At 50.2% G+C, this 17,753-nt stretch overlaps 1 protein-coding gene and 1 long non-coding RNA gene across 6 annotated transcripts in view; one reads left to right on the top strand and one right to left on the bottom strand.

The window, feature by feature from the left end:
* Positions 1-17,753, bottom strand: part of LOC105488312 (multiple EGF like domains 11) — a 388,835-nt gene that overhangs the window by 223,201 nt on the left and 147,881 nt on the right. The window lies entirely within an intron of this gene.
* LOC105488306 (uncharacterized) lies at positions 1,586-16,116 on the top strand. Its single transcript, XR_011626421.1, has 3 exons — positions 1,586-1,638; positions 9,733-9,825; positions 16,032-16,116. It is a non-coding gene; the product is annotated as an uncharacterized lncRNA (long non-coding RNA).

Below are 17,753 nucleotides of genomic sequence, written 5' to 3'. Positions count from 1 at the left end.
AGAAGAAAAGGATGGAGGGAAGGAAGAAAAGGGAGGGACAGAGAGGGAGAGGTAGGGAGGGAAGGAGGAAATAAAGACAAAACAGATTTCTGCCTCTGAATTTTCAAAGAATATAATAGCTTCTATTCATCTGGTGCTTTTTAATTTCTAAAGCACATTTATGTTTGTCATTTCATTTGCTTTTGCAACTCTTCCAAGAAGTAGGCAAGACAGCTGTGTTATTATCTCCACTTTAGAGATGGGAACAGTGAGGTTCAAAGACATGAAGGACTTGACCAAGGTCATCCATGCCGGATCTGGTCCAGAGCCCAGAGCTCCTGGCTCCATGCCTCTGGCACTGGGAACAGCCTCTCTCATTACCTGTAGCATTCTCTGGGCCTCACTCCTAGAGCAGCTGGCATGATTAATTGCCTCCTGGCATGTGGGGAGCTCATCTAGTGGCCTGGGCTATCAGCCACTGAAGGGCAGAGACCCCTATCTGCTGTTCCTCCCAGTCCACAGGCACAGCCCAGAGCCTGGCATTGCATAGTGGCCGGTGGACCCTTACTGGTCACTAAGAACCTTAACCCTCACCAGGCCCTGCCACAGGGAACGATGCCTGGATGGGGGCCGGGGAGCCTGGACTTCATACTCCGCCCGAGATGAGCGAGCCTACAGTGCTACTGGCTTCTCTGGTGCCTGAGAACACACGTATCTAGAAACTAGAAAGCCTCAGAGGCGGGACACTTATTTTTTTTCCCAGGGGGGCAGAACAGTAGAGGAAAGGTGACAAGGAATTCAGCCCTTTAAACACATAACTAATGTTGCTTCTGCCACCCCTGCCCCAGAGCACCTACAGAGGGCATGAATGCCACACACTCAACAAAACATTTTACCAAAGCAACAAAAACAATATTAGACCCACAGTGGCAGCACGTGGGTTGCCATGGAGTCTGACAAATCCTCGGACGCCAGCAGTCAGGGCTGCAGCCCGCGTCCTTCCGCGGCTCTCTACACACCCACGTGCAAACACACCCCAAGGCCAACGCGCCCTTCCAGGGCCAGAACTAGGGCCTCCCGGATGGCAGGATCACCCAATCAGAGTCGGGAGATCTGGCGATGTGACCCAGGTGAACTTCACTTCTCAGAGCTCCAATTTTCTCATCTGGAAAATGAGAGTGATGAAGTTTTCCTGTGCCACAGATAGCATGACATACATGTGTGCAAGTGCTTTGCAGAGAATACAGAGTGTGGTAGGAGAGTCGAGTGGCTAGACTGTGGACTCTGGAGCTGGGGTTCCTGTGTTCAAACTCCAACTCCAGCACTTATAGCTAGGCAACCAGCTAGTTACTAGGGCAACTCACTCTCTGCTGGATAACACATTTCCCCACATGTGTGAGAATAAGCAGCTGACAGGCACCATGCGAAAAGGCAACTCTGGCCTTGGCAAAGAGAGGAAAAAGGGTGGAAGATAACCCAAGGGCAGGGCTCAGGCACCAAGGTAACCTTCCACCTGCCTAACACTTCACATTTCGCAAAGCCCCTTCTTTCCCATGATCTTACTTGCTTTTCTGCTCCCCTCCCCACTTGCAGTCCAGGAGTCAGGATGATTTGTCGGACATGAACAGACGAGAATCCTAAGCAGCTCAGAGGATGAAGGTGAGTTGCCCAAGGTCACGCAAAGGCAGTGTCACAGCCAGAAACCAGTACAGCAAAGCCCGCTTTGGCCAGGCACTGTGCAAGGCACGGGGGTACCAGAATGTGCCACGGTCTTAGCTCTGGGAAAGTCACATTTAGAGAGGGAGTCAGGAGTCAATGAAATGTCATCCCAAAGCATGAGTCCTGTTCCCACAAGGTAAGGGTGTGAGCCCCAAGGGCGTGAACGCAAAGGGCAATAGCCACCAGGACACAGCCCGATGGCCTGACAGTCCCAGGGCCAGACATTGGTATCTGCAGCCACAATGGTACCCACGCATCCCTGAGCCCCTGCTCCAGGCTCTTGCCTGCTTTGGCTCTGGTCCAGCTGGTGATGCTAGGGCCACAGGTACTTACTCTAGTTGGAGCCCCCATGGGATCTGGCTGTGCCCACGTCTTCCATTCCATCCCTGCCACCTCCTCCTCCAGCCCTCCGGCCACCAGCATCTTCTAGTTGCTTTAGGAGCACAAAACTCTTTTCCATCGCAAGGTCTTCATCCATTCCATTCCCCCTGCCAGGAGCTCCCTCCCCATCCCCAGGCTTTACTTCTGAATCCTTCAGGTCTCAGCTCCATAACCCTTCCCTGATCCCCCAGCTTCCCATCTGAAGGAGGTCTCCCTGGTGTATTAGCTCTCAGCACCCCATGTTCTTTTCCTCCATACCACCCATTGACAATGTCCTCAATTAATTTGGGGATAGCTGTTAACAGCCTCTCTCACTAGGCTGTCAGCGTTATGGAGACAGATACCTCATCTCTTTTGTTCACCCTCAACATCCACCTTTCAGCCCAACACTGAGCTCAGCGCATAGTAAGCACTCAATACTTACTGCCCAGATAAAAAATAAGTGAAGATGTTATTTAGCCATTTGAGTGGGTTTGCTGAATGGATGACCCTCTTGTCCGAAAGGATGCAGTAATTACTGTCATAGGGACACCACCAAAATAAACACCTTTCTTTTCCTGCCTCTCTGCCTCCTTGGGATTAAATGCAAATAATACCTTGTGTGTGTAACAAAGTAAAAATCTGACTCCTGTTAGATCCCACACTTTACCTTTGATAGGTAGTAGGCAAGTGCTGTTATCCTTGGGATGATGTCCAGGGAAGGGAAGTGATTAGCCCAGCTTCACACGGATATTAACAGAAGCATGGAGAACAAAGCGGGGCTGTCACCTTCTGCCCCGATCAAGCCAGACCTGCAGCCCTTTTTACATTTAAGAGGGAGAGCCTGGGAATAATGACTTGCTGGGCTGTGAGCTCCCTGAGTGAAGGGTCATGTCTGTTTTATAAATTCCTGTCTTGTCAGCACCTAGCCAAGAGCCTGGCACATAAGAAAGAAGTGCTTGAAAATCCATTGTAAAATCAACAAGTGATGCCTGCCCTGGAAAAGAAAACATTGGTTGGGGTCGGGGTAGGGAGAAGGGAGATAGGTTTCTAAACATCTGAAAAGCTACTAAGTAAAAGAGAGAAATCCTTTCTGGGACCAAAATAAATACCTTTATTTTACTAAGAACGATCCAAACCCACATGGGCTCCCTTAGGAGACAGTGAGTTCCCCGTCAACCAAGGTAATCAAACTGAGCCTGAACAAGCATTTCTGTGGTGGCGACAGCAGCAGGGCCTCCACATTGCACAACCCTGTGAGGCCCATTTATATCCAAGAGCGGAAATGGTGACCCAGAGGCTGGGGTAGAAATTAGCAACCAAAGAGCTGTGCCCAGGTTCAGAGACCTGCAGGCTCCCACCTAACTCTGAGAATGTGTGATTCTCCGGTCTGGGTGCAGGGAAGGACCAGGATTCACCCCCATATCTCCTGATTTGCAGCCCAGTCCCATGGACATGAGGCCTGGGGTTATGGATCAGAAAGTCTCAGGACTCAGCTTTGAGCCTCAGCTACTCCATTCAACTTCTGGCCTTTGTTCTCCTAATGACTTTGCTTGGGGTCAGAAAACAGAACCTCCACCCATAAATCCACCCTGATGCTCACTGTCCCCCTGGGACATCTTTCCTTCCCTCCTCCATCTGGGCACTATCTCACTCACACACCCCCAAGTCTAGCCTGAGGTGCTGGGGCAGCTGTCTCCCTGGGAGCCATCTCCCAGGTGCCCCCACCTTCCCCAGCACACGGCAGTCCTTGTGCAGAGAGAACAAGGTGCAGCTAGAAAGGGCTCAGCTGGGCCCAGAGACAAAGGAGAAGAGGGAGGTGGCCGCCTGGGAACTGGGTGCCAGTTCCCAGCTGCCTCCCAGCCTCCCCTCTCAGTGGGTCCAATATGAGGACTCTCAAATGGTCTCTACCCAAAGAAAAGAGAAATTCATGAAGCAGCAGAAAGCGGGGGTGGCAGAGGGGAAGCCAAGCAGGAAAGTGATTCTGAATACTCCAGCCAGCTCGGCTTTAGTGGCCAGGGGCCATCGTCACCGACACCAGCACAAAAGGCGTAATGGGCTTGGATCCACTAGCTTGTGCCCAGGTCTCTAGGGAGGGGGAACCAAAAGAAAGTGACACCCAAAGACTGAATCAGCCTTTCTGCTGCCAGAGGTTAATGAGCAAGGCTCCCTGCCTTTCTGGGAGGTGCTGTTTTGATTTCCCCAAAGCTCCTTCCTGGTAGACGCTGAAATAGTCAATAAACCCTACTAACTCTTGTTAGCCCCACAGGGACATAGAGACATTCGGACTCAAACCCTGCCTGGGGGACCTTCAGGACAACTCCACCAAGGAGGCACAGGGGGTGAACAGGTGACAATGGCATAGTGCCACACAGAGCCCAGCAGGTGACTAGGAGGGGCACCCTGAGTTTGCTCTGGACTTCTGGAGAGACCTTGGTTTCTTCTGGCTGGGGAGACGGTGGCCTTTAGGCTGTGCCTCATCCCCACAAGCCAGGAAGCGAGGGGCAAGGCCGGAGTCACAGGCTGCACTCCTCCCTGCTGGGACACCCTGGTGCTGGGCTTAGGCAATCCATCCAAGGCCAACCTGCTCAGATCGGTTGTGTTGTCTGGATTGTGGAGACTCTAGCTGGGATGTCCTGGTAACAGAAGGTGTGTGGTGATTGGGACGGGGGACACAGCTGGCTTCAGATCAAGTGTTTTGTTTTGGTTTGGTTTTTTTTGAGATGGAGTCTCACTCTGTCACCTAGGCCGGAGTGCAGTGGCGTGATCTTAACTCACCACAACCTCCACTTCCCGGGTTCAAGCAATTCTCCTGTCTCAGCGTCCTGAGTAGCTGGGATTACAGGCGCCTGCCACCACACACACCGGCTAATTTTTGTAATTTTTAGTAGAGATAGGGTTTTGCCATGTTGGCCAGGCTGATCTTGATCTCCTGACCTCAGGTGATCCACCCACCTTGGCCTCCCAAAGTGCTGGGATTACAGGTGTGAGCCACCGTGCCGGGCTCAGATCAAGTTTTAAAGATGAGAGGGCACCAGTACTCTTCATCTGTGTCAATCTCTCTCCATCTGAAGGAGCATGAAGAGAAATGTCATCTCCCCGGGGAGCAAAACTACATTTTAGCAGGAGCTTTCTGGAGACCAGGAAATCACCCAGTGGCATCTCCCTAATGGGAAAATCTCTGGCTTGTCAGTGAGAGAGATATTGAGAGGGCCTGAGACATAGCAATTTGTACAATGCCTTTTTCCTCAAAAGCATACGCTCTGCTAACACCTCATTCAGAGATCTGCCTCCTTCCAGGTCCTTCCAGACCTTCTAGGTCTGGCACAGTTTCTAGGAAAGAGGCTTGGTTTTGGAGTCAAGCAGACCTAAGCTTGAATCCTATCTCTTCCGGTTCCCAGCTCAGTGACCTCTGGCTAGTCACCTGACTTCTCTGTGCTTCGGCTTCCTCCTCTTTGAACTGGGAATAACAGGGCCCACTGCGAAGCACTTCTGTGAGAATGGAGGAAGAAAGGCCAGACACAGTGGCTGACGCCTGTAATCCCAGCACTTTGGGAGCGCGAGGCGGGCAGGTCACCTGAGGTCAGGGGTTGGAGACCAGCCTGGCCAATATGGTGAAACCGAGTCTCTACTAAAAATACAAAAATTAGCTGGGCATGATGACATGTGCCTGTAATCCCAGCTACTTAGGAGGCTGAGGCAGGAGAATCACTTGAACCCGGGAGGCAGAGACTGCAGTGAGCCGAGGTTGTGCCATTGTACTCCAGCCTGGGTGACAGAACGAGATTCTGTCTCAAAAAAAAAAAAGGAATGGAAGAAGAGCATCCCTCACGGGGCCTGACACTCCACGGGCCCCACTACCTGACTCTCCTCATTGTGGCCCGGGATATGCAGCACTTGCTCTGGGAGGCCACCAGTAACCACAGGAAAAGAGTTTTATTACTGGGATGAAGATACACTGGAATATACCCATCACTCCAACCAGCTGGGAGGTAGGGAAGGGAGAGGACCATTTTGGGAAAAGGATATTAACGGTTGCAGCCAACAGAAGTCCCTCATTACCTTTAATTCTCCCAGAGGAAGCCTGTCCAGGTTGAGTTATCTTCTGTGGGAAGGAAAAGCGGCTCTGGCCCTTTTAACCTAACACGGATCATAGAGCAGAGAAAATATAACAGCCCCAAACCACTAAGCACTCTTCAACTAGATTTTCCCAGCCCTGCCAGAGGCAAACGGAGGCTGCAGCTAAAGGAATGACATGTATATTTTCTGGAGGAAGTGGAAGGCCCACCTGCCAGGCAGAGGCAGTGGGGATCCCCAGGGAGCTGGTAGGGCATCTGCCCATGTGACCTCAGAGGCAGGCCCTGCCCAGGGCGGACAGGCTCAAGAGGTGGCTGCCGAGTCAGGGTTTCTGAGGATGGATAGCCATGCAGTGGGCCAGCACTCAGAGCATGGGGACATTTAATCTCTCCATCATCAACCCACTTGACTGCTGTGCTGGTAAGTTGTTGCAACATATGCATGAAAATTGCAAGTCTCGTAATTCACCCAGATGGTGGAAGTTCCCAAATTGTTCCTTCTCGAGAGACAGCTGTTCCACCGCTGGGCCATATGGCTCCCCTTGCTCTGTACTCTGCTCTGAGAAATAAACCACTTGCCATGAGCAACTGCACAGATCTTAGAACGGTCTCTTGTTCTTAGCAAGTAATTAAGACCTCCAGCTGAGGCGTCCACGTTGTACCATGCGTGGTTTGTACACATGTCAGAAGCTGTGTTTTAAAACTCTGTTAAGGTAAATACAGGAAGCTGGTGGGCGAGGCATGCTGGCTTTGCTTCCTATTCAGGGGTAATGTCTACCATCACAGATTCAGAAAAGGAAGATGCCCAGAAAGTCAGCTAGCCATTTCTCTGCTTGCAGCAGGGCTAGCCCTCACCACACCCAGACACACCCCAGAATGCTGGGCTGGAAGTGACCTTGAGAAAAATGCTATTTGCCCCCGACAGAGGCTTGCTTCATTCCAGACACATGGAGACAGACAAATCTTACACATATATTTCACCATTTGCGCTGTAAGGTTATTAATCACTAAGACCTGGGCTTTAGGACCATACTGACCTCCTCAGCAGACAATCAAGAACACCAGCTGCCAGAGACCGTTCTTGTCACAGGTAGGCTGGCCCTTTGGACCCCTCTCTGCAGTTCTGGATAATTGTTTCTCTCTGGGACACCTGCAGGCTGACCCCCAGTACCTTGATGACACAGATCTAAAATTTCCATCTAGGTGGAAATGGTGCGATCTGTGCATGTCCTAGAGCAAGCAGAGCCATGACTAGGCTTCTCCATTCAGCAAGCTCAGTTCCTGCACCTCATTTCCATGATGAACACTATGAGCTTGGCGATATTTATTTGCTGTTCTCTCTAACCGTTTTAAACATTTTCTTTCTAGCTTTTTTTTTTTTTAAGAGAGAGAGGGTCTCACTCTGTCACTGTGTCGCCCAGGCTGGAGCAGCCATCACAGCTCACTATAACCTCCACCTCCTGGGCTCAAGCAATCCTCCTGCCTCAGTCTCCCAAGTAGCTGGAACTATAGGCATGCATCACCACAATTAGCTAATTAAAAAAATTTTTTTTGTAGAAACAGGGTCTTTCTCATGTCAGATCCCAAGTTGCCTGAGCTGGCCTCAAACTCCTGGCCTCAAGCGATCCTCCTACCTCAACCTTCCAAAATGCTAGAATTACAGGTATGAGCCACCACACCCAGCCTAACCATTTTCTTTAGTTAGTCAGGGAGGGGTCTTGACCACCTCCCAACTCTATGCTTATACACCCAGGGTTCCTTCCCAGAACTGAAAAGTTGTTTCCTTTGGCCCTTGGCCTAGCAGTACAGCTTCCTCTGCATTATCCAGCTGTACTGAATAATAAGAGCTGACACTCAGCACTTACTGTGTGCCATACACTGTTCCAAGCACCTTACATGAATTTATTCACCTAATCTTCCCAAGCCTTTTCACATGTGGAAAGCACTGTTAATATCCCCATTACACAATGAGGAAACTGAGGCACAGAGGGAATAAACAATAGGGTTCCCCAGACCAAGTTCCATCCCAGCAGCAAATGAGAACTAGCATAGGAACTGAGTGGGACAGATGGCTGGATAGGGGATGAGGTGACCGCACACAGTCGGGGGTCAGACCGGCAGCTGCAGCCATATCCCGTCAGCTAAAAACTGTACATCCTCAACCTCCAGAGATGCCAGACACAGAAGCTTCCAGGACAGCCTTGGAGCAGCTAAGTCTGCAGGCCACTGGCTGTAACAGAATGGTTATCATAAGCATGAAAATGACACCAGATGCCTGGGTTTGACTTCCCAATTCTAGTGCTTCATTCCTGTGTGACCTTGGGCAAGTTATATAACCTCTCTGTGCCTCCATTTTCTCATCTATTAACTGAGAATGTTAATAGCACCACTTCATAGGATTGTGAGGATTAAATGAGTTAGTAATGAGGCCTAGCATACAGTTTGTGCTATATAAGCGTTAGCTATGTTGATAATGGAGGAGGAGAAGGAGGGAAAGAATAAGAGGAGGATGGGAGAGGAGAAGGCAAAGGAGGAATGAGAGGAAGAGGAGAATATTGTTATTTCTACTGCCAGCCGGTCAAGTGGGGGTGGTCAGGGGCTGGTGAGGACAAAGCCCCATCATATTCTCTTGTGGCACAGGGGCTTCTACTCCTATTTTGTAGATGAGGAAAGAAACTCAGAGTAGAATGGCACATCGAAGTCTTTAGCTAGTTAAAGTGCAAGGCAGGGCTGCAACCCATGGTCCTTGAGCCTAAGCTAGAGCTGGACACTCTACAGCACAGACCCCCAGCCAGATGTGGGGCCCATTCTTTAAAACTTACAGTCCTGGTGGATTTCATAGTCCTAGCTTTTTCTGCATCAGTGCCCTGGAAACCCAGCTCCACTGCTTCCTAGCTGTGGGCCCTTAGGCAGGTAATTTCACTCCTCTGAGTCTCGGCTGTACACATGTAGAAAGTGACATGCATTACCGCAAAGTCACTGTAAGGATAAAATGAGATAACATGTGTGAAGGCCTGACACCAAAAATAGGAGCCCCTCCTTCGTCCCTCCCTCCCTTCGTGAAGGCAAATGTCCTCCAGGAAGGCCTTCATCTAGAATGTGCTCCACACGCGGCTGATGGGTCCTAACAAGCTTCTCTATCTTGTCTGGAGTTACAGCTTTCGCAGTCTGTTCGCTGTTAGCTCACCTTTCCCCTCTGCCCACCCCAGCCAAGCAGTTAAGTCTTTAGGAGAGACTGTGAAGGCCTGTGACAGCCTGTTTGGGGATGTAGTCTAGGAAGAAATGGCCCTGCCCTGGGAAAGCTTAGGAACCTCTTACCCACATGAAACTATGTATGTCCACCATCTAGAAACAAACCAAATGGCATTTCCAAGTATGTTTCATGATTCGTTTCTAATGACTTTGCCTCTCTTAGGTTCTTCCTCCAATTCATTAAGAATGGCAATTGCATTTTTCCATTTTAAACTTTTCCATTGGTCTTGGGTCTCATTAACTTTGCCCATTGACTTCAAAATGAGAAAAACCTCTGCTCTACAGTCATCATAATTTGAACTCATTTCACAGAAATTCAGAGCTGATCGGTCTTCTTACGTTACAGATAAGAAGCTAAGACCCAAGGGTGGCAGAATCCTGCATCCATTCACACAGCAAGATGATGGCTGAGCAGGTGAATTCCATCGCTGAAAGCCAGGTGGGGGTGCACATCTAATAGCATCACAGGGTTTTCAAGCCTGAAGGGGGTGGCTCCCTGCTAGAGGCAAAACATGAGTCCTCTCAATCTGGGTTCAGTGGCCTCCTCCTCCTCCTCCTCCTCGGAGCCAGAAGCCAGTGTGGGGGAGGCATCTCAGACAACAAATGCTGCTTAGTGCCCGGGTACCGCAGAAACCCCTCCAACCAAAACTGTCCCATCAGCCACCAGATGGCATTTGACTTTGGGGCTGAAGACCTCAGCTAGATTCAAATCTGGCAACCCACAGAGAATGTAGCCCCAAACCTGGATCTTGCCTCAGGGGTTTCCATGCAGAGATGCAATTAAAAAACGGGGAGCAAAGGAGAAGCATGTGCTCTGATTAGGAAAAATAAGGGCGGCCACTCCTACAAAGCCACAGGGCTCGTCCCAGCACTTGCACCTGCTCCTTGATTCTGGGGTCCAGATAGAAGGAGGCCCAAATAAAGGAAAGGAAAACACAAGAAGAGGAGGGAGAGAGAGGCAGAAAAGGGAGGAGGCGGCCCTGCCTGGCCTCCCTTCTGCGAAGCCCAGCCCTGCCATGGTCCCCTCCCCAGTATTAATCCTCTAGTAATGCTTTATGTAAGTCCATTGTGCAAGAAGAAGATTAAAAGGGACAGGCAGAACAAAGCATCGGTCTCCCTAACAAAGGCCCCTCCACTTAGTAAATTAGGAGTTCTTTCTACCTGACACACTTTTACAGGGAAATCTTCAATTACCATGTGCTGGCGGGGCAGGGCAACAAAAGGTCTGTCCGGTGACTTCATTCTCAAAGCCTCGAGCAGGCACTGAAATGGTTTTATGTAATAGAGATACTAATCTAGTCCATATAATTTTGAGAATCCTTTATGGAGGACTGAAGGGTGTTTGAGCCCTGCGGCTGTTTCAAAGAGAATTTCTGCAGCTTATGCATTTACCTTGCCAAAAGCTTAGCTGAGCAAACAGAGTCCTCTAAATCACACTTGCTGTTGATTTACTATCAGGTCTCCGCAGTTTGTTTGGTGGATGGAGCCTTGTGGATAAACAGAGGCCAAGGCTATAGTCCCTGCACCTGGCCACACCAAAGGGCTAGGGGCTGCCTTTAAGTTGCGGCCACTCTGGCTCCCAGATTTGGGAGTTTTCCTCTCTTTCCAGCCAGTGCAGGGTAAAGGCAACCAGAGGGGCAGTTCTCTGGCCAGGGGAGGGAGGAGGCCTCCCTGGCTTCTGCCCTTGGTTCCAGGTCTGCCTCCATTGTGGGAATGAGATTGATGGTGTAATTTGGCTCCCCTTCCCCACCCCATCAGGAGCAAAGAAGCGATTCTGGCTCCCTTGGTGACAATTCAGCACCAGTGGCTGCTTAAAAAGGGAAAGGAGAGTTGGAAACAATGATGGGGAAGGTGACTCTCAGGAGAATCTAGGGAGAAGTGAAGGCACAGACTCTTCGAACATGCCAGCGTGCAATTATGCACTTAGCACATAGGTTACAGGGGGCTTTTTCATGGCAGACATGTAATATACACAGACAGCAAGTAATACATGCAGAACATACACGTGCACACACGTGTGGGGCGAGCACTTTGCACACAGCAAAACCCAGCTCTCATTAATATACATGTGTGTATGCAATAATAAAAGCCATCACTTCCATAGCCCCTTCCACATGCCTGGCACCATTCTGAGCTCTTTACATACCTTAATCTTCCTTAATCTTACTTAATCTTACTTAATCTTCCCAATGATGCCACAAGGAAGGTACTATTGCTACCCTTTTTTACAAGTGAGTAAACTGAGGCACAGAGAAGCTAAGTAATTTGCCCAGAGTCACACAGGTAGTAGGCAGCAGTCTGGCTCTAGGGTCTATGCTGTTAACCTTGATATCAGCTGGTATAACATGCCTGCACAGACATCCCTCATGTGGACTGGGAGCGGCCTCCACACATGCAGACTCGCAATCCTATATGCACCACATCGACACACAGCCAGACATCACAGCAGATATGCCCCTTCCTCAGAGGTCCAGACATATCACATCTGCAGCGTCAAATGAGGGATTGCAGTTCAACTAAGACAGACTAGGGTGAAAGATACTGAGAGGTAAAATATTAAAATATTCCTATTCTCACTGGTAAATGTAAATGGTTGCTTACCCTTCCAAGCCCCCCCCTTTCTATCATCCAGAAACTACAGGGTTAACAGCCACAGAGGGGGCCTCCAGGACCTATTCCATTCCAACTTACTGATAGGGGTGCCAAGCCTAGAGTTCAATGTTTCTATTCTTACTCCCAGGTGTAGACAGGGAGGGGACAGTGGGATGTGTCCTGCAACAAGGGACCCTGCTCTCAGGCTCTCCACTGGGCTTGGCCACTGTTGGGTCAGCACGGAGTAGGGAGTGTCCAGCTCCCCAGCCAGTCCCCACCCCGCCTACTTGATGGACAGCTGAGCAAGGCTCTTGAAAGACAGGTCTCCAAAGACATTGAAGTGGCCACTGGGAGGCAGCGGGAGGCTCTGCACTAGCATTGTCACCCTCAGTGGGGCCACTCAGCAGCCCTCACTGAAGAGCAAGCGTCAGAGGAGATTTGGGGACCGGCATGCCCATTGTCCACAAAAGCCCATTAGCGGCCAGGAGGGAGGAAGGTGCTCAGCAAACCAGGAGGCACTGCCTGAGGAGCTCCGTCCTCCCATGTTCCTCTGTCCTCCCACGTCCCTCCAGTCACTGCTGCCCGACATCCTGCAAGCTCAGTTCTAACCCAGAGGTGGCCTCCTGGGTTCTAAGACAGTAAGCTCAGTCCCCACAGAGCCCCAGAGCAGGGTTCCCAGACTCTTCACACACATGTGACATGGGTACAGATACCAGAACTCTGGGAGGAGCTTTGGGAACCTGAGGTCCTGGAGGGGAGGATAAAAGAGGGGAGGGCCCTGAGCAGCCCTCACACCAGGACCCTGTCTGAAGCAGGCCACCCTCCACTCTGGACTCTCAGGATCCTGCCCAGAGACTACTCCTTTGGGTGTCCCTTGAGGGTCCCCTGGAAAAGCCAGCCCAGGTATCCTCCTCATCAACCAGACTGCACGTTCCAGTGCTGGGCACTACAGATACAGAGGGGTCCCACATTCCGGGCCCTCAGGAGCTCATGGCCCAGTGAGAGAAATGAAAACACATTGACAATGGGACCTGGAGTGAAAGGGGCTGCAATCAAGACAGGGCTGGGGCTGGGGAAGGAGGTGTTGAGTGGGGCTTCAGAGAATGTTAGGCTCTGCACTGAGTTTTCAAGGACCACTATGCAGAAACTACAAGAGCAGGACCGGGGGTTCAAGGAGGCGAGGGCAGCCTGCATAAAGCCCCAGGGAATGAGAGAATGTGGAGAACTCAGGCAGCTGGGTGGGACACAGAGGCTCAGCAGTCAGGTAACGGGACCTTGAGGAGCAAGACACAGAATAATGAGTCTCATGTGAAGGACCCTGGGGAACACATCTGGAGCGGGCAGCCCTGGACAGAGAAGAAGAAAATGTCAGAAAGCACGGCAGTGGGGCAAGGCAGGAGTAGAATGAATTGGAGGTGCCTCCAATTTTCCAAGGCTATTTTCTGAGCCCCTACTCTGTGCCTGGCACATCGTGACCCACTGTAGACTCTACAGTGATCTGTGTTGAGTGTATGGTTCCATTGAGGAGATAGAAATTTTAAAAGTGTATAGTCTATGCCAGGTAGTGATAGTGCAAAGAAAAAAAAAAAAAAAAACCGGCTAAGAGGGTATAGCAAGACGTCAAGGAGGCTGCCATTGCAGACGGGGTGGTCAGGGAAGACTCTCTGAAACACGGTATTTGAGTGAAATGAGGGACAGGCCATCTGGTGCCACGTGGCTATCTGGGGGAAAAGCATTCCGGGCAGAGGGAACAGGAACCTCCAAGGCTCCCTGTGTGCAGGAGGAGCCAGGAGGCCAGCGTGGGAGGCACAGAGTCAGCTGGGGCCAGGCCATGTGGGGCTTGCAGCATCAAGCAGCAAACGCCCAACAAGGACCAGACATTCAAGGTATGAATTCAGAAGATCAAAAGGGCCGTCGGCAAGTTCCCGTAGAGAAACTGGCACTTAGACTGGGCGCAGGGTAGCCACTTTATGGGCTTCAGCTGGCCCAGGAAAACCCAGGAAGAGAGCTTACATAAATGCCTGACTGCTTCTGACACAACCAAAGGCTTCCCTTCAGAGGCCGCCCGGTGCAGATGGCAGAGGCTTAATTACCGCCGCAGCTGGTGATTAAGAAGCGATGCCTCAATCCTCCCACAGCTGCCTCAGCACGAGGGGCCCTGCTGGCACTCACTGAGGGTGGAGGAAAGTTCTGCCAGGGAAAGCTAGAGCTTGGCCAGCAAAACCCAGCCACCAGACCCCAGGTCTTCATTCCCTTGACCAAGTCCATGAGCATGGCCGTCCATGGCTCACCCATCCCTGCACACCCCCCATAACTTGTCTTTCACCACCTTCACTGGTGGTCCATGCTGCTGCCCCCAGAACAACCCCCCCCACCCCGACACCACCTCATGGCATTGCTTGCTACTTAAACCCCTTGATGACCTCATGAGATTGTCTGGGCAGTGTCCTGACCCCTCTGCTATCTCCCACCTCTCACCTTTGCTCACGCTGCCCCTCTGCCAGACAAGGCCCTCCCTCACAAAAGTAAACCAAGAACAACAGCCAAGTTTTACTGAGCTCTTCACATGCCAGGCCCTCTACTAAATGCTTTATTTGTAGCAACTCATTGAATCTTCACAGCAGCCTAAAGAGGTATGTACCCAGTGGAGCTCTATTTTACAGATGAGAAAGCTGAGATATGGAGAGGCAAAGCAACGTGCTTGGGGGCACACAGCTAGCAGAGGAAGTGAGTGGAGTCACTCTCAGGCCAGCTGAGTTCTGAAGCTCCGTCTTACCCACTGCCCATCTCTTGTTCTCCCGGTGAATTACTACTCATCTTTCAGACTCAGCTCAAAACTCACCTCCCTGAAGGGGTCTTCCTTGACCCCCTTTCCTTCCATCCCTAGATAAAGTTAGTTGCCTCTCCCTGAGAGGTCTCTCAGTATTTGGGGTATGAGTCTATTTCACTCACTCAATTCAGTGGTTGGTCAGTACTCAGCGCTGGACACTGTGTCTGGCCCTGGGGAAAGCCTTGCAGTGAGTTGACCCCTCTGCCTCAGGAATTCACTTCTGAGGGGGAGAGATGGACGGGCACAGCAGCTTCACAACCAGAAGGACAAGGGTGCAGAGGGGCCTGGGGTGGCAGGGCCAAGGGAGACACAGGATGGTGGGTACAGAGTACTTGTACCAACCACCGTGTGGCTCCCAAACAGGGGGAGTTCCAGGGCGGAACAGGAGGAAACCAAAATAGGCATTAACAGAAGGGCGAATCCAGAGAGACCACCAGGCATTGTGGGTGCCCAGACCATGAATTCGCTCTTTCAACAATTATTTATCGAGGGTCTGACAAGCACTAACAAGTGGACAAGGACAAATCTTTGGTAGTTACGTTTCTCATTGCAAATGAATTAACTGGCATCAGGGTTAAGCATCAGTATTTATCAGTGTGAATCATCCCTTGGATCTCAGCTACTCTGAATATTCTAAGTCAATGTTCTAAGCCCACGGACTGGGGACCAGACCACAGTGGCTGCATTCATTTTGACCACTGAGTGGGGCTCTGTCGGGGGTGGACGGGCAGCCATGCCTTCCTTGCCTCCCTATTTAAACTGTGCTCATCCTTCTGTGATGGCATCTCTCCTACTAGACCATGTGCTTCTTATTCATCTCTGCATCCCCAGGACCCAGTAGTACCTGCAAGGCATAGATATCTAATAATAATAAATGGTGATGGATGGATGTTGTTCTAGGCAGCAAAGCTCAGCACCAGGTGTTGGTGACCCAAGGGAGTGGCGTCAGCACTGTTTCTGGTGATGGCAGCACGCAAGACTCCTTGGGGAGCCTCTTAGAGGGTCAGCAGTGAGTTCTTTTACCTAGCAGCTAGGGAGAGGCTGAGTTTCAGACAGGCCCCACCATGCTGCTTACACATACACCCTTTCCTCCATCCCCCATGCCCTCTTGGCACCTTAGCAAAAATTTGAACTCAAACCAGTATAGCTTCAGTCCCCTCCTCCCCCTCCAAACCTCCTCCCCTGCCCTCTTGACTGACCCCACTTCTCTCTTCTGGCCACAGGTTTCTCCTACTCAGAGAAAACCCACCATAGGAGGGGAGAGTACAGGACTTGAAGTCACATCCATCTGAAATCTGGGCCAGCCGCTCATCCATGTGGACAAGTCACTTAGCCTCTCTGAGCTTCAGTGTTCTGTCCTGTAAAAGGGCAGTAACAACAATGCTCACTTCTCCAGTCTCCTGAGCAGGTGATATACTGTAGGTGAAAGCGCCGGCTAAACCACCAGGCATTACACAATTGTCATTATTATGGCTGAAAGTTAGCAATCACTCCAAGAAGGCATTGAATTAAACGTCACAGGGATTGGTTATAAAAGCCCCCATTCATGCTGCTATAAAGACACATGCACACGTATGTTCATTGCGGCACTATTCACAATAGCAAAGACTTGGAATCAACCCAAATGTCCATCAGTGACAGACTGGATTAAGAAAATGTGGCACATATACACCATGGAATACTATGCAGCCATAAAAAAGGATGAGTTTGTGTCCTTTGTAGGGACATGGATGCAGCTAGAAACCATCATTCTCAGCAAACTATCGCAAGAACAGAAAACCAAACACCGCATGTTCTCTCATAGGTGGGAACTGAACAATGAGATCACTTGGACTCTGGAAGGGGTACATCACACACCGGGGCCTATCATGGGGAGGGGGGAGGGATGGCATTGGGAGTCACACCTGATGTAAATGACGAGTTGATGGGTGCAGCACACCAACATGGCACAAGTATACATATGTAACAAAGCTGCACGTTGTGCACATGTACCCTAGAACTTAAAGTATAATAATAAAAATAAATAAAAGTCCCCATTCCACTCCTCTCTGTAAAACAGGGTCGGTTCCAGTGATAGGCAGAAAGTGCTGATGTAGCTCCTCATGCTGCAAAAGTGCCCCCAAAATATAATAAAAACATTTTAAAATGCATAGCTGAGCTCTAAGGAGAGCAAGGTAAATTTCCAAGTGTGGGGGAAAGCAGGAGTTTACAGGAGAGCAGAATGTGAGATGCTGAAGCCAAGGTAGCTCAGGGAACATCAGACCTGGCAACAGCCACCTCCTCCCACCCCCAGCGCAGGCCGGGAGCCAGGGACTTCACACCCACACAAGGGCAGACTTGGCCTTGGAAGTTGCCAGCTCCATGTAGGAGGGATTTGAACATGCTACCCACCAACCTAGAGATAAAGCAAGGTATTCTGGATGGAGAAAAGTCTCCCACAAGAAACGAAAAGCCAGGACAGGGGAATAGGCAGTGACTGCTGAATGGGTATGGGGTCTCCTTGAGGGGTGATTAGATAGAGGTAATATTTGCACATCGTGAATATACTAAAGGCCACCGAATTGCACACTTTAAAATGATTTTATGGTATGTGAAATTCACATCAATTAAACAAAAAAAAAACACCCCAAGCCTTTACCAAATAGCATAAAATCCCAAACCAGGTTACCAAAGAGTGATCTTTAACCAGGGAAAACCATTAGAGTGCCCAACAAGAAAATGTAAAACTAATGTGTAGGGGGCCCTTGTATGATTCGGGGCATAAGAGAGGGAAAAAGGGCTAAATTAATAGAAAAAAAAATACAACCTGTACAAGGAAACAATCTGCCATAATGGAGAATCAGCAGGCACCACGAACAGGAGAATTGATACTCTAGGAACTTGAGCTAATAGAACTAATCGCTCGAGATAAAACTATCTGAAAGAGACTATAAAAGAAATATGTT

The sequence above is a fragment of the Macaca nemestrina genome, chromosome 7, assembly GCF_043159975.1.
Source record: "Macaca nemestrina isolate mMacNem1 chromosome 7, mMacNem.hap1, whole genome shotgun sequence".
Classification (NCBI taxonomy): domain Eukaryota; kingdom Metazoa; phylum Chordata; class Mammalia; order Primates; family Cercopithecidae; genus Macaca; species Macaca nemestrina.
This window is presented reverse-complemented; position numbering and strand designations above follow the sequence as displayed.